General features: G+C 40.9%; 1 pseudogene; it reads right to left on the bottom strand.

Moving 5' to 3' along the window:
- Positions 1-3242: 3242 nt before the first annotated feature.
- LOC143684126 (trifunctional purine biosynthetic protein adenosine-3-like) lies at positions 3243-5177 on the bottom strand (annotated as a pseudogene).
- Positions 5178-16505: the final 11328 nt, after the last annotated feature.

Below are 16505 nucleotides of genomic sequence, written 5' to 3' on the forward strand. Positions count from 1 at the left end.
AGACACACATCCCTTCACATGCTAAATCAGGTATAAGTGGTATGAAAATAAGCTCATCTTTTCATTTTAAATAAATGCTAAAAAGGGGACCAAATTAATACAGCAAAAATAATCAAAGTATCTCGTGCCTAGAATTCCAAGGCTTAAATGTCCTTAGCTACAGGGCCCCATCTGTGACCTGACTGACTTTTAGGAAAAAGTGATGTGGGCACTCGGCAGTCTCTCTGCCTGCCTTGAATATGCCTCCTAGTTTGTTTTACCCAAAGTCCCGTTGCCCCAGCCCCTCAGAAGGCAAGAACCACTGGTGAGGGCAGCAAGCAGAATTCAGCATCTTGGAAATTCTCCGTCATAGACTTGGGCTCTTGGGTACCAAATAATTCTTATGAAGAGAGAGCCCAAGTTCCCTCCTCTTCCCCTAGTGACAACCTGGAAAGGTCTAGGAAAAGAAGATTCCCTACCTTTAGAAGGTACAATCATAAGTCCCAGGCTCCAGCCAGAACAATTTTCTTAGAGCAGTGCCTACTCCTATGGCTTGCCCTCAGCACTTTCGCACATCTCAGCATCTGTGGCTCTGCCTGAGGGCAGAGATGATGTGCACAACTCATGCCAAGAATAAGGCCCCAAGTGCCTGGGAATTAGTACCACTGGGCCATGCCCTCAACCCTCAAGGATAGGCGTTGGTGGATAAATAGGCCACTCCTCCTTCCTTGAGTGGGGCAACTTTGAGGCACGTTCAGCACAATCACCCAGGTGTCCCCAGTAACATTGAGCCCTAGTTGCTCACAGTGTCTTCTGCTCATGAATGCACCTCACATTGGCTTCCTTCCCTTCCCTGTTTCACTTCCCAACTCCCTCACCATCCTTCCTGGAATTACCTCCCAAATAGCCTAATGGCAACCGAAGTCTTGTTTGAGGGTCTGCTTTTGGGGGGAACAGTCAAATTCCACTCGTGAGGGCAGTGGCGTCTTATATTAGATATTTTCACTTAACAAACAAATGTGGGGTCAAGTCACATGAAATTTCTAGTCTCTCGTCCCCCACAGTGTGCCTGGTCTTATTAGGTTATTCTGTATGCAGAGAGTTCAAGTTCTGAAGTCAGGCCATCATGTGTTTCTTTCCAGGGCTTGGCCACTTAGAGCTGGCTACCCCTGGGCAAGTTACTTTATTCTCTAATCCTAGTGTCCTCATCTGGGACTAGAGACCAAAATAATCCCTACCTCATGGGGTTGCTGAAAGGAATAAAAGAGATGCTGTTTGCAAAGGCTTAGTACAGTGCCTGGTGCATTGTAAGTGCTTAATAGGTGTTAACTATCATCACTGTTTTTATTGTTATTATTATGTCTAACTTAGTTTCCAGAATGCATTTCTGCACATAATTTAAGAGTTGCCACCTGTTTCTTTGGCTCAGTGTTAAACTCACAGATATGCTACAAGGAATTCAAATTGGTGATCAGATTTTTGTTCAGAATATTTCTATGTCCTAAAGTGTTCAAGTTCTGGAGTTTGGCATTTACCAATCCAAAATTGTCTGGTGCCAAACCATGTAGTTTCCCTTGGAGGGAGAAAATTTTGCCTGATAATCTCTCTATGCTTTCTCTCCATATTTGCCATTCCATTTTCTGGAATATTCCTAATTGTGCCCATAATTTAATGGAAGTAGTTCAAGATTCTATGACAGTATTTCAGAAGTAAAGGTAATTTTTGTGTTCTGGTAAAATCACTCATTTATAAAGCATTTTATGTTAAAATATTTTAAATTTCTTGTTTTGTCTCTTCTATCACCAAATTATGTTCTCCTCTAACATTTATTCCCAAGGGCAAAACCATGCCAGAAATTGAGTAGGTGCTTTGATTTTACTGTGACCCAGACAAGTAACCATATGAAAAAGAAAAGCAGAATTATTTTAGGGGCCCTTCAACATCCTTTCCTAGCTTTACATTCTCAACCTCCTGTACCTTTCTTCCTTAAAAAGTGTCCTTTCTCATCCCTTTCCCCTTTCCATCCCACCAAATAACATGGCCTGTAAACTTCAGTATCAATAAAGAGGTTTCCGTCTGTGAGAATTCCTTAACAAGTAATTTCTAGACTCTCACACACACACAAAACACTCTCTGGTTATCACACTGAACACTGAATGGAGCATTTCCCTCAGCTATGCATTCCACGAGGTGGGCAGCACCCAATGGTGCTAAGTTTTCAACTGCAGTCTTTATTTTGGTATATCCTGTACTGGCACCTTGTCCTTCCAGGTGCTTAAAATTTCTCCCTTACCTTTTGCTCCATTTTGGCCCCCTTCCTGACACCAAAGCTCAGGAAGAATCCACTGTAAGTCATTTGTACCTTATTGTTGTTAAACCTAATTATGGGGTTGGCATGGTACTGGGGCCAGGAAAGCAGGCATCTTGAAGCTACCCTGGACCACAGTTTTTGCCCTCAAGCCTGCCGTTAGACATTCAGACAGGGACAGTGACCGAGGCAGTTAGTATTCTATATATAAAATTATAGGGATTAGTTCATGTGACCACGAGGGCTCCCAAGTCTGAATTCTGTAATTCTGTAGGGCAGGCTGAAAGCAGGAAATTCTGATAAAGGGGGTTCTAAAATTTGGCATATTCTAACCCTTTAGGGCAGGCTGCAAGCTGGAAACACTGAAATAGGTGAAATCGTGTTCCCCAGGGGAAGTTGGCTGACTGAAGCAGACAGAAATTCTTCTTTCTGACTTCTAAAATCTTCACTACTGGCTTTTTTTTTTTCTTAAATAAAATTAATAGTTTATTGATTTTTCAGTGGAATACTGTACATGCCAATAATAAATGAATTTAAAAAAAGGGTAAAGAAAATGCATTTCAATAATAGACATAAATGCAGTGGTAAAATGAACCTGCCAGTTACAATATAATGAAATTACATTACAAAAGTTAGACAGCCCAAGTTCACATTATGAATTCTTTTGTCAAAACCAGGAACTATGGAATGCATCCTTAATATTCAAAGATATGATAACTCAAGGAATAAAAGTCCTGATCTACACTGTGATTTTGCTAAACTTTTCAAACATAAGGACCTATTACGATGCTGTTTCCGTTTAATACGAATATTGTTGTAACTGGTTTTGGTTCAGACTAAATACAGACCTAGATCACATGAGTTCCATAGAGAGAAAAGAATACAGAATGACCTTTCTACATAGCCATTTAGGCCAGTTCTGAAATTATGCGCTGATAACCTTGGTCAGAGAATTTTATCTGGGCTGCTGGAGGAAAGTTATGGCGTAATGACCAAGATCTTTCCTATAAATGGCCTCCTCTAACTTCATACCGGTTAGCCCTTCCTTGGCTTCTTCAAGGGCTGACCAGAGAGTTTCCCAGATGGCCATCACCATAAGGACTCTACCCACGTTGGTTACCACTTTGCCACCTTTCAGGGCAGAACCTGCTTGAAACACTTCCAGTCCTAAAGCTTGATCCTCAGGAAACCCTGTTATCTCCACATCCTTGGCGTTATCTCCAGGGCAACCTTTACTTGCCATGATAACAGTTATGGCGGAATGGTTTTCAGGCCAAATGGGCAGAGATGTGTGGAGCAGACCATCTAAACTAGACTGCATCACTTCATAAAGGTCATTTTTAAGGAGGGGGAGAATTGCTTGGCACTCTGGATCACCAGAATGACAATTAAACTTCAGAACTTTCGGGTCATTCTTGGGCAGCATTATACCAGCATGCAAAGGCCCTGTGTATGGAGCACCTTCCCGCTGCGTGCCGTCCACTGTCCTCTGAAGAACGGCATTTTTAACTTGTAGTAAAAGGAGGGGCTGTACAATAGGCCCCCATCTCCACTGTGTTGGGGTCATGATCTCCTTCCAGCAGTGGCTTACGGTCCTGTGCTGGGGGACATGGGGGCCACAGTCTTTCTGCCAGTGAAACACAGACAAGATATCTGTACTGGTTTGAAAGGAAGTATGCCCCCTAGAAAAGCCATGTTTTAATCAAAATCCCATTTCAAAAAGGTAGAATAATCTCTATTCAATATTATATGTTTGAAACTGTAATCACATCATTTCCCTGGATGATGTGATTTAGTCAAGATTGGTTATTAAACTGGATTAGGTGATGACATGTCTCCACCCATTTGGGTGGGTCTTGATTAGTTTATTGGAGTCCTATAAAAGAGGAAACATTTTGTAGAATGAAGGAGATTCAGAGAGAGCAGAGAATGCTGCAGCACCACAAAGCAGAGAGTCCACCAGCCAGCAACCTTTGGCGATGAAGAAGGAAAATGCCTCCCGGGGAGCTTCATGAAACAGGAAGCCAGGAGAGAAAGTTAGCAGATGATGCTGTGTTCGCCATGTGCTCTTCCAGCTGAGAGAGAAGCCCTGACTGTGTTCACCATGTGCCTTCTCACTTGAGAGAGAAACCTTGAATTTCATCGGCCTTCCTGAACCAAGGTATCTTTGCCTGGATGGATAAGTTTGGGCATTTCTATAGACTTGTTTTAATTGGGACATTTTCTTGGCCTTGGAACTGTAAACTAGCAACTTATTAAATTCCCCTTTTTAAAAGCCATTCTGCTTCTGGTATATTGCATTCTGGCAGCTAGCAAACTAGAAAAACATCTTTTCTCCTTCAAGAAGTTCTTCAATGACAATTGTTTCTCCAGCTGTTCCAAAAGCTTTATCTTCCATAACCTCCTGTACAGTTTGGCAGGCCTCTTCTTTGCTCTTCCCCTTTCCCAGCTGCAAGACCACTGGTTTCACAACCAAAGCAGAGAAGTCTGCACTGAAAATAGAAACTACAGGCTTCCTCAGGTTTGATGAAAGCTCTCCATTTTGCAGTTGGAATTCCACCTTGGTCTATAACTCTTCAGCAAACCTTTTGCTGGATGCTAAGTTGCTTCTTTGGTAGTTCCAAAGCATTGCACCTCAGCAGTTGTCAGTTTCTCAACAACTCCAGCAGCCAAAGGGCCTAAAAATTCAATTTTCTCATCTTTGCAGAACTGAGCCAGGGTAACATGATTGCTGATTGAGATGTTAGTATTTGAAATCTCTCCAGAACACGTAGTACCTGCATTTCCTGGGGCAACCAACACATGTTTCACGTGATGAGACTGCACACGTTTACAGGCTACTGTATTTTTCCCTTCCTCCATTGCCAATGATAAGAACTTGGGCTGCCATGGCTGTTGATACGAAGTGGCTCTGTGTTCCTGCCTTCCCACTCACTAGTGTGCTCTCAGTACTGGCTTTTAACACCTCCAACTAATTGGACGAGATCTCTCACATTGCTGAGGGCAATCTCCATTGCTGATTATAGATGCAATTAGCCGTAGATGCTAACTATACTAACTATAGCTGCAAATCCATCTACAAAACACCCTCACAGTAACAATCAGACCAGTGTTCATGTGAACAAACAAATGGACACTGTAACATAGCCAAATTGACACATAGAATTGACTGTCACAGTGGCCAAGGAAGTTGAGTCCCTTGTTTCTCTTAGTTATTGTTGGGCTCCCAATGTGCAGGGCATAGAGCCCTGGAATGCTGGGCTAGAGAGAATGGACAAGCCTAACATTGATCCCACGTAGTAAACCCAAATAGTTACAACGCTATACACATAGACCAGCCACTCAGAAGGCCAGGGCACCCAAGGAAGGAGGGGGTCAGAGTGGATCAGAGAGAAAAGTATAGAAAGCATTGTAGCCAGGCCTCTTCCCTAATTCAAAAAAGGCATGCCCCTGTTTACCATGTTGGCCCCAGGAAAGAGGGAGAAGAAGAGAGAACAAGAGGGGCACCAGCAAGATAAAGCAAGAGGGCCAGATCTCCTCTCCACTGGGCAAAGCCTCTGGCCAGTTTCTGCTATTGACCTTTTGGCTGGAAGAGGACGAGAGGCTCAAATACCCTTCTGTGTGATCTAGGAAGGGTGGAATTCTGTTTACAAATATGTCCCAATCCTTGCCTTGCAACCGACTGGTCATAATGGTGTTCCTCCTTTGGAATGGGGTGTGGATCCAGGAGTGAGTGGAGTGAGAAATCTTCATCTCCAGAAGTAGAAATTGTTAAGTTAAAATAATTTATTCCCTCTCCTAAGGCAATTTGCATGTTGAGACTTTATTAAAGGAACTTCAGGCATCACTGAGGAATTGGGGAGGAATTCAGACCCATTTAATTAGGCCTTCCATTCTGTCCTGGGGAGTCACTCCAGACTATGTCAATAGAAGTCCAACAGGAGTATGCTTCCTGTTTAGTGACTTGAAATAACTAAATGTCAGCCCCAAAGTGCTTGGGAGTGTGGACAGATTAGCTCCCCATATCTCAGCTCTCCCCGAATCCCATGGGAGCTGAATTGAAGGTCAATACTTGGGATTCTCTGGCAGTAAGTGGGTGTCTAGGGAGTATAGATTTTCTGCTAGGTAAGCACCACTCTCCCTCATTGTTGGCCTACATGAGGCCAATTTCAAACCTGTCAAAACATATTATGGAGTAACCAGCCATTAACAAAACACTACACAGGGCATTTCTGGAATTTAGGGTTGATATTGCTCAACATTCACCCTTCCCTCTCTCTTCCCTTCATATCCTGGCGACAACAGACCCTGGCTGGTAACAACATATCCAAGATGCCATGGGCGAGAACAGTTTACACTTATGGTTCCTTATTCACCTGTTGTTACAGCTGTTCTGGAAAATGATGGATGGTGGTTGAGCCACCTCTGCCCTTGGGATTCACTCCCTAGAGAGAGTATATTTAAAGTGCATTGGTACGCATAAAACCAGAAACTCAAAATAGGCATTGCATTCTAGTTCATTCGGTGTTTTCCTTTGACTGTCAAGCATTCATTCATTTCTTCGTTATCTGTTCACTCAATAGTTATTCATTAGCATTATTATTTAGTAGACACCATACTAGGTACTGTATATTCAGTAGTTAACAGGGCAATCTCTGCCTTCACAGTGTTGGGGACTTATCTGTATCACTTAGCAATTGCTACGATATGCTGCAGAGCACGCAACCACAAGACTTCAGTGGCATACAGCAGGCATTCATTCGACTTATCTATTTGTGGGTTGGTTAATCTTGGCTGGGCTGGGCAGGGCAGCTCTGTTGGTTTTGACCAGGCTGGATCATGTCTAGAGGTTGACTGAGTTAGAATTGCTTGGCTGGGTGGCTCCACTGCAAGATCGGCTTGGGCATGGCTCTGCTCCGAGGGTTGGGCTCAGGTCTGCTCTATGTGGCTCCATTCTGAAGCTCCGACTGAAGGGGAAGCAGCTGCCCTGGGGGAGCTCTCCCTGATGCCAGTAGTATAGCAGAGTTGCATGCCCAATCTGGCAAACACTCTTCAAGCCTTCAGTCATGCTACATCTGCTAACATTCCATCAGCCAAAGCAAGTAACCTGGCCAAAACTGACATGAAGAGGGTGGGGAACGTACCCTGCCTCTCTATGGGAGGAGCTGCCAATTCACAGGGCAAAGGGAGGCGTGATAAATCAGGGCCATTAATGCAAGTGACCATTGTTATTTCTCAGTGGGCACTCCAAGCCTCAGGCAAAAACTTCTACCAGCAGAGGCTGGGCATTGGCAAATGGCTGGCTTCGAGGGGTGGTGCGTATGTTCTCAATTTACCATTCTGAGCTGCAAAAGCCCAGAATACTTAAAAATATTTTTAATGGTTAAAAAAAATTATCTTGCACACACATGTGTTGGAGAATGAAGGACACGATAGAATTCTTCAACATTGTTGATGGCACCTGATTGTTTTGAATAATGTTGTTGTTTAATCACAAGGTACAGCAGAAGGAAAAATATGGCCTTGGAATCACATAGCACTGGGTTCCAATTCCAATTCTGGTCAAATTACTTAACTCCTCCAGAGATCAGTTTCATTTTATATAAAATGGGGGGAGGGTGGATATTATATTTGCCTTGGTTGTTGTGAGATTTTTTAAAAATTCAGTTGTTTATTTGAGGTTTTTTTTGAATAATAAAGTGTTTTAGAGTAGTTTTAGATTTACAGAAAGAATGCACAGTACATACAAAGAATTCCCGTATACAACCCCCTCCCCACACAGTTTTCCCCTGTTATTCTCATCTTGCATTAATTTGGGACATTTTGTTGTGAGAATTTAATTCTATCATCCACATAGAAGCTGCTGGTAGAGTGTGTAGCACTGGTTATTTTATTAATTACTTACTATGTGCAAAAAGTACTCTAGGCCCATTAGGGAATGATTCTCAAACTTTTTAGGTAAAAGGATTTCTTTTGTATGAAAATATGTCATGGGCCAGCCCCCTACACAAGAATTCTTCTTTTACTATTTTCTTTACTGAAAAGGAAGAAAAAGTTAAAGCACTCCTTGCTTGGCCCCTAGATTTTGAACTACTCTGTGGGAGATACAAGATTAACTAATTGCAGATGTTATAATCATTTAACCCCCTCATTGACCCCATGAAGGAGCTATTGTTCCTATACCTCCTTTACAGATGAGGAAACTGAGGCTCGGAGACATTAACTTTTCCAAGGATTCACAGCGCCACAGAGATACAACCAAACCCATTTTTAATTCCGCCTGAGCTTCTGGGTGGAATGTATTTCCTAGTTTCCCTTGCACTTAGGTGTGACTGTGTGACTGCATTTTTTTTTTTTTTAATGGGCAGGCACCAGGAATTGAACCCGGGTCTCTGGCATGGCAGGCAAGAACTCGGCCTGCTGAGTCACTGTAGCTTGTCCTGTGTGACTGCGTTTTGACAATGGATTGTATGCACAAATGGCCACAAAAACCTCCTCCATGATTTTCTGCACTTTCTTTTCCCATCTGGCAGCTGAATGCAGAGGACCCAATAGAGGACTTTGAGTCCCTGAGCGATCGTGGAGCCACACGGGATGGAAGGAAACTAGATCCCTGAATGACCACATGAAAAGTACCTCCTGAGCAGAAACATACACTTTGGATTTTGTATGAGCAACAAATTAACTTTTATTGGGCTTAGATGCTGAGATTTGGGGGGTTTTCTGTAAGAGCAGCTGGTGTTCCACACTGTTATGTATTGAATTGTGCCCTCCAGCCCCACCTGCAAAAACATATTCAGGTTCTAACCCCGGGTCTTGAAATGGGAACTTTGTAAACAGGATCTTTGAACACGTTATTAGTTACAATGAGGCCAAACTGGATTTGGGTGCGTTCTAGTTTGCTAGCTGCTGGCATGCAACACACCAGAGATGGATTGGCTTTTAATAAAAGGGGATTTATTTCATTAGTTCTTCAGAGGAAAGGCAGCTAACTTTCATCTGAGGTTCTTTCTTATGCTGTGCTACGTTGAGATCTCTCATTTCAGCACCAGCCAAACATCATTCATTGCAGCAGGCACGCCTCCTAGCCGACTGCACATGTAATGAGCAACAGATGAGGTTCATATATCATTGGCTCATGTCCACAGCAACATAACTAGGCACCTTCACCTGGCCAAGTTGACAACTGAATCTAACTACCACAGGGTGGGCTCCAATTCCATATGATTGATAACTGGTGTCCTTCTAAGGAGAGGAAATTTGGACACAGACAATAGACAGGAAAACAGCCATATGATGGAGGCAGAGATTAAATTATGCCACAAGCCAAAGAATGCCATGGATTGCGGGCCAGCCACCACCAGAACCTGTAGACTTTAGAGGAAGCACAGCTCTGCCTACATCTGGATTTGGACTTGTAGCCTCCAGAACTGTGGGACAATCAATTTCAGTTATTTTAAGCCCCTCAGTTTGTGGTAATTTGTATCCACAGTCCTAGGAGACTAAGACACATACCCTAACTCATTCATGTAGATTGTAAGCAGTGGGGCACAGATTTTCACCCCGGCAAAGTCTGTGAATTGAACTACTGTGCCATACTGTACATAAAAATGGAAAAGTCAAAGGAAAGAGTGACACATGTCTTTTAAAAATCGATTTATCCCCATCATTGGCATTCTTAGGAGACTCACCTATCTCTTTATTTTGGCCTTTGAAAGAATGTTGAGTTGTGGACATGAGCAGATAGAGGAATGGGAGGGGGTGGGATTGGGAATTTGGAAAGGGAAGTGAGGTGCAAAAAAGGGACCTAGGCAAACCATGTGTTCAAGAAAAGTGAAAGGGAAGTGCTTGCTGGGCCCAGGTACAGCTCAGCTGGACGTCTGTTGGGTGAAATGGTTGGGATGGCACCTTTTTTTTTTAAAAAAACGTTTTTTATTGTATAGTATAACATATACAAAGCAAAGAAATAAAAAAGCAATAGTTTTCGAAGCACTCTTCAAAAAATGGTTACAGGACAGATTCCAGAGTTGTCCTGGGCTACCATACGATCTTCTCATATTTTTCATTCTAGTTGCTCCAGAATATAGGAGGCTAGAGGGCTTAAATACTTTTTTATCATTACAATCAACTTTTTTCTTTCTTTTTTTGTTCACAATAATAATATATACAAAAGAGCTATACATTTCCAAGCACAGCACCACAATTAGTTGTAGAACATATTTCAGATTTTGACATGGGTTACAATTTCACAATTGTAGGTTTTTACTTCTAGCTGCTCTACAATACTGCAGACCAAAAGAGATATCAATTTAATGATTCAGCATTTGTATTAATTTGTTAAGTCCTATCTTCTATATATAATTCCATCATCAACTTTGATCTTTCATACCTCTCACTTGGGGTTGTTTGGGCTATGGCAATTCTAAATTTTTTTACATTGGAAGGGCCTGTCAGTAATATGGGGTAGGGAGATGTAACTATCTGATGTTCTGGAGAGGTTGGCCCCTCTAGGTTTCAGGACTTATCTGGACCAGGGACCCATCTGGAGGTAAGTTTCTGGAAAGTTACTCTAGTGCCTGGAACTCCTGTAGAATCTTATATATTGCCCTAGGTGTTCTTTAGGATTGGCTGGAATGGTCCTGGTTGGTGGTTGACGTTCTTATGATAGGTAGCAAGGTATACCGAAAGCTTGGGTAAGAACAACCTCCAAGAGTAGCCTCTCAACTCGATTTGAACTCTCTCTGCTGCTGATACTTTATAATTGCACGTCTTTTCCCCCTTCTGGTCAGAATGTAATTGTTGATCCCATGGTGCCAGGTCTGGATTCATAGTTCTTTTTTTATAGTTTTGATTTCTCTATTGAGATTCCTCAATTATGTGGAATATAATAAATATGATTCCAATTTGGTATGTTTTTCTTTGAATCTATTTATAATAGCTGTTTTAAAGTCCTTGCCTGCTAATTCCAACTATGCTGTCATTTCTGGGTCTGCTTCTATTGACTAATTTTCTTTCCAGTTATGGGCCACATTTTCCTACTCCCTTGTATATCTAAGCTTTCTTTATATAACTTGCAATTCCACTTTTATTATCTATCTCCAAAGAATTGAAAACAGGGACTTGAACAAGATACCTGTACAACAATGGTTATAGCAGCTTTACTCATAATAGCCAAAAGGTGGAAGCAACCAAAGTGTTTGTCAACCAATGAATGTATAAATAAAATATGATATATATATATATATATACACACACACACAGTGGAATATTATTTAGACATAAAAAAGAATGAAGTTCTGGTACATGCAACAACATGGATGAACCTTAAAGATATTATGTTAAGTGAAATAAATCAGGCACAGAAGGACAAATATTGCAGGGTACCACTTATATGAAATATCTGAATAGGCAAATTCATAGAGACAACAGTAGATTAGAGGTTACCAGAGGCCAGGAGGAGAGGGTAACAATAATAATAATACCAGGGAGTTATTGCTTTCTGAGTGTGGGGTTTCTGTTTGGGGTGATGAAAGGGTTTTGGTGATGGTAGCACAACACTGTGAATGTAATTAATGCCATAGAATTGTACACTTAAAATGGGAAATTTTGCATTTAAAAAAATAACAAATTACATGAAGGACAAAAACATGAGTGGAGGGGGATTGTGTCATGGAATAAAAGCCACAAAAGAGACGTAAAAACAGCAAAAAAAATAACAAATTTAAAAAAAAAATTGTATGCTAGGCATTGTGAATGTTGCTGAGGTCTGGATTTTGTTGAATGCTGAGTTTTTGTCCTAGCAAGCATCTACTTTACATGCTATTTTAGTTTGCTAATGCTGTCAGAATGCAAGACATCAGAAATAGAATAGCTTTTGAAAAGGGAATTTTAAGTTGCAAATTTACAGTCCTAAGGCCATAAAAATGTCCAAGCTAAGGCATCCAGATAAAGACACCTTGACTCAAGAAAGGCTGATGTCTGTCACATGGGAAGGCATGTGGCTGGTGTCTGCTGGTCCTTGTTCCCGGTTCTGTAGCTTCCAGCTTCTCATGCCAGTGGTTTCCTCTCTAAGCATCAATGTGCCTTCACTTAGCTCCTCCAGGACATAACTCTGGATTCTGGGTCTCTTAATATCTCATGGGATGGCACATGGCACCATCTGCTGGACTCTGCATCTCCAGACATACGTGTCTAGGCATTTGCTCTCTGAGTTTGGCACTCCAAGCATCTTCAAATGTCTGTGTTCCTGTTGGCTCTGAAGCAACTCTTCTCTAAGCATCTCTGTTGGCTTGAGCTTTCTCCAAAATGTTTCCCTTTTTAAAGAACTTCATTAAACTAATCAAGACCCACTTCAAATGAGTGAGTCACATCACCATCTTATCAAAAGGCCACATCCACAATTGGATGTGTCACATCTCCATGGAAGTCATCTAATCAAAAAGTCACACCCAAAATATTGACTTAGGATTAAAAGGCATTGCTTTTCTGGGGTATACCACACTTTCAAACCAGCATACATGCCAATCAGTTTGATCCTTTGGACGCTTGCCTTTTTTTTTTTCGCATGGGCAGGCACCAGGAATCGAACCGGGTCCTCTGGCATGTCAGGCAAGCATTCTTGCCTGCTGAGCCACCGTGGCCCGCCCGTGGACGCTTACTTTTAAGCTTTGTTAGGGTGAACCTAGAGTAGCCTTTAGTTGAGAGCAGACTGTTAGCCCTACTCCCAAGTCATGTAATTTCAGGGGCCTTGACTCAATGCATAGAACATTCAGTGACATCTTCCCATTCTGGTAGTTGGAACCGCAATATCTCCCATTCCTATGCAAACTCCAGAATCTCCACGTAGCTCACAGTTCCCCAACAATTTCATTCTCTCAGGCCTTATATATTTTTTGCTCTACATGAGTTCAGCTTAGCCTTTGGACAAAGTTTTATGGGAATCTTTATGCAGATTTCTGAAGCTCCTTCTCTGCACAGTTCAATCCCCTTATGCATCCTGCCCCTCCTATTTCACCCCAGCAGCTCTATACTCCCATCTTTGACTCCTCACCTCAATGAGGCATCCATGGTCTGTTTAACCTCTACCTGCCTATACTGTGGTCTGGAGAGTGTCTCCAGGCAGAAAGCCAGGACGATCATTATCTTATCTTGTGTGTTTCCCTTGCCCCAAGAATCACAGATTTGTGCTGCATCTCTACATCTGAAAACAGTCACATTGTATTTTTTGTCCAGTTTCAGAGTTGTTGACTATGGGAAGGCTAGTAGGGAATCTATTTATGCCATGATAATGGGAAGCAGAAGTTAACTTCCTGTCTCTTGGCTTTGAAAAGAGTCATTTGCCTCTTCTTTTTTTTTTTTTTAATTTTTTTTCTTTTTTTATTAACGGAAAGAAAGGAAAAAAAAAAAGAAAGAAATTAACACAACATTTAGAAATCATACCGTTCTACATATGCACTCAGTAATTCTTAACATCATCACATAGATGCATGATCATCATTTCTTAGTACATTTGCATCGGTTTAGAGGAACTAGCAACACAACAGAAAAAGATATAAAATGTTAATATAGAGAAAAGAAATAAAAGTAGTAATAATAGTAAAAAAAAAAAAAAAACCCTATAGCTCAGATGCAGCTTCATTCAGTGTTTTAACATCATTACTTTACAATTAGGTATTATTGTGCTGTCCATTTTTGAGTTTTTGTATCTAGTCCTGTTGCACAGTCTGTATCCCTTCAGCTCCAATTATCCATTATCTTACCCTGTTTCTAACTCCTGCTGGACTCTGTTACCAATGACATATTTCAAGTTTATTCTCTAATGTCCGTTCACATCAGTGGGACCATACAGTATTTGTCCTTTAGTTTTTGGCTGGACTCACTCAGCATAATATTCTCTAGGTCCATCCATGTTATTACATGCTTCATAAGTTTATCTTGTCTTAAAGCTGCATAATATTCCATTGTATGTATATACCACAGTTTGTTTAGCCATTCTTCTGTTGATGGACATTTTGGCTGTTTCCATCTCTTTGCAATTGTAAATAATGCTGCTATAAACATTGGTGTGCAAATGTCCGTTTGTGTCTTTGCCCTTAAGTCCTTTGAGTAGATACCTAGCAATGGTATTGCTGGGTCGTATGGCAATTCTATATTCAGCTTTTTGAGGAATCGCCAAACTGCCTTCCACAGTGGTTGCACCCTTCGACATTCCCACCAACAGTGGATAAGTGTGCCTCTTTCTCCGCATCCTCTCCAGCACTTGTCATTTTCTGTTTTGTTGATAATGGCCATTCTGGTGGGTGTGAGATGATATCTCATTGTGGTTTTGATTTGCATTTCTCTAATGGCCAGGGACATTGAACATCTCTTCATGTGCCTCTTGGCCATCCGTATTTTCTCTTCTGGTAGGTGTCTATTCAAGTCTTTTTCCCATTTTGTAATTGGGTTGGCTGTCTTTTTGTTGTTGAGTTGAACAATCTCTTTATATATTCTGGATACTAGACCTTTATCTGATATGTCATTTCCAAATATTATCTCCCATTGTGTAGGGTGTCTTTCTACTTTCTTGATGAAGTTCTTTGATGCACAAAAGTGTTTAATTTTGAGGAGTTCCCATTTATTTATTTCCTTCTTCAGTGCTCTTGCTTTAGGTTTAAAGTCCATAAAACCACCTCCAGTTGTAAGATTCATAAGATATCTCCCTACATTTTCCTCTAACTGTTTTATGGTCTTAGACCTAATGTTTAGATCTTTGATCCATTTTGAGTTAACTTTTGTATAAGGTGTGAGATGCGGGTCTTCTTTCATTCTTTTACATATGGATATCCAGTTCTCTAGGCACCATTTATTGAAGAGACTGTTCTGTCCCAGGTGAATTGGCTTGACTGCCTTATCAAAGATCAAATGTCCATAGATGAGAGGGTCTATATCTGAGCACTCTATTCGATTCCATTGGTCGATATATCTACCTTTATGCCAATACCATGCTGTTTTGACCACTGTGGCTTCATAATATGCCTTAAAGTCCGGCAGCGTGAGACCTCCAGCTTCGTTTTTTTTCCTCAAGATGTTTTTAGCAATTCGGGGCAACCTGCCCTTCCAGATAAATTTGCTTATTGGTTTTTCTAATTCTGAAAAATAAGTTGTTGGGATTTTGATTGGTATTGCATTGAATCTGTAGATCAGTTTAGGTAGGATTGACATCTTAATTATATTTAGTCTTCCAATCCATGAACATGGTATGCCCTTCCATCTAGTTAGGTCTTCTGTGATTTCTTTTAGCAGTTTTTTGTAGTTTTCTTTATATAGGTTTTTTGTCTCTTTGGTTAAATTTATTCCTAGGTATTTTATTCTTTTAGTTGCAATTGTAAATGGGATTCGTTTCTTGATTTCCCCCTCAGCTTGTTCATTACTAGTGTATAGAAAAGCTACAGATTTTTGAATGTTGATCTTGCAGCCTGCTACTTTGCTGTACTCATTTATTAGCTCTAGTAGTTTTGTTGTGGATTTTTCCGGGTTTTCGACGTATAGTATCATATCGTCTGCAAACTGATAGTTTTACTTCTTCCTTTCCAATTTTGATGCCTTGTATTTCTTTTTCTTGTCTAATTGCTCTGGCTAGAACCTCCAACACAATGTTGAATAATAGTGGTGATAGTGGGCATCCTTGTCTTGTTCCTGTTCTTAGGGGGAAAGTTTTCAATTTTTCCCCATTGAGGATGATATTAGCTGTGGGTTTTTCATATATTCCCTCTATCATTTTAAGGAAGTTCCCTTGTATTCCTATCTTTTGAAGTGTTTTCAACAGGAAAGGATGTTGAATCTTGTCAAATGCCTTCTCTGCATCAATTGAGATGATCATGTGATTTTTCTGCTTTGATTTGTTGATGTGGTGTATTACATTAATTGATTTTCTTATGTTGAACCATCCTTGCATACCTGGGATGAATCCTACTTGGTCATGATGTATAATTCTTTTAATGTGTTGTTGGATACGATTTGCTAGAATTTTGTTGAGGATTTTTGCATCTATATTCATTAGAGAGATTGGTCTGTAGTTTTCTTTTTTTGTAATATCTTTGCCTGGTTTTGGTATGAGGGTGATGTTGGCTTCATAGAATGAATTAGGTAGTTTTCCCTCCACTTCAATTATTTTGAAGAGTTTGAGGAGAGTTGGTACTAATTCTTTCTGGAATGTTTGATAGAATTCACATGTGAA

The sequence above is a fragment of the Tamandua tetradactyla genome, chromosome 1 (genome assembly GCF_023851605.1).
Source record: "Tamandua tetradactyla isolate mTamTet1 chromosome 1, mTamTet1.pri, whole genome shotgun sequence".
In the NCBI taxonomy this organism is placed as follows: Eukaryota; Metazoa; Chordata; class Mammalia; order Pilosa; family Myrmecophagidae; genus Tamandua; species Tamandua tetradactyla.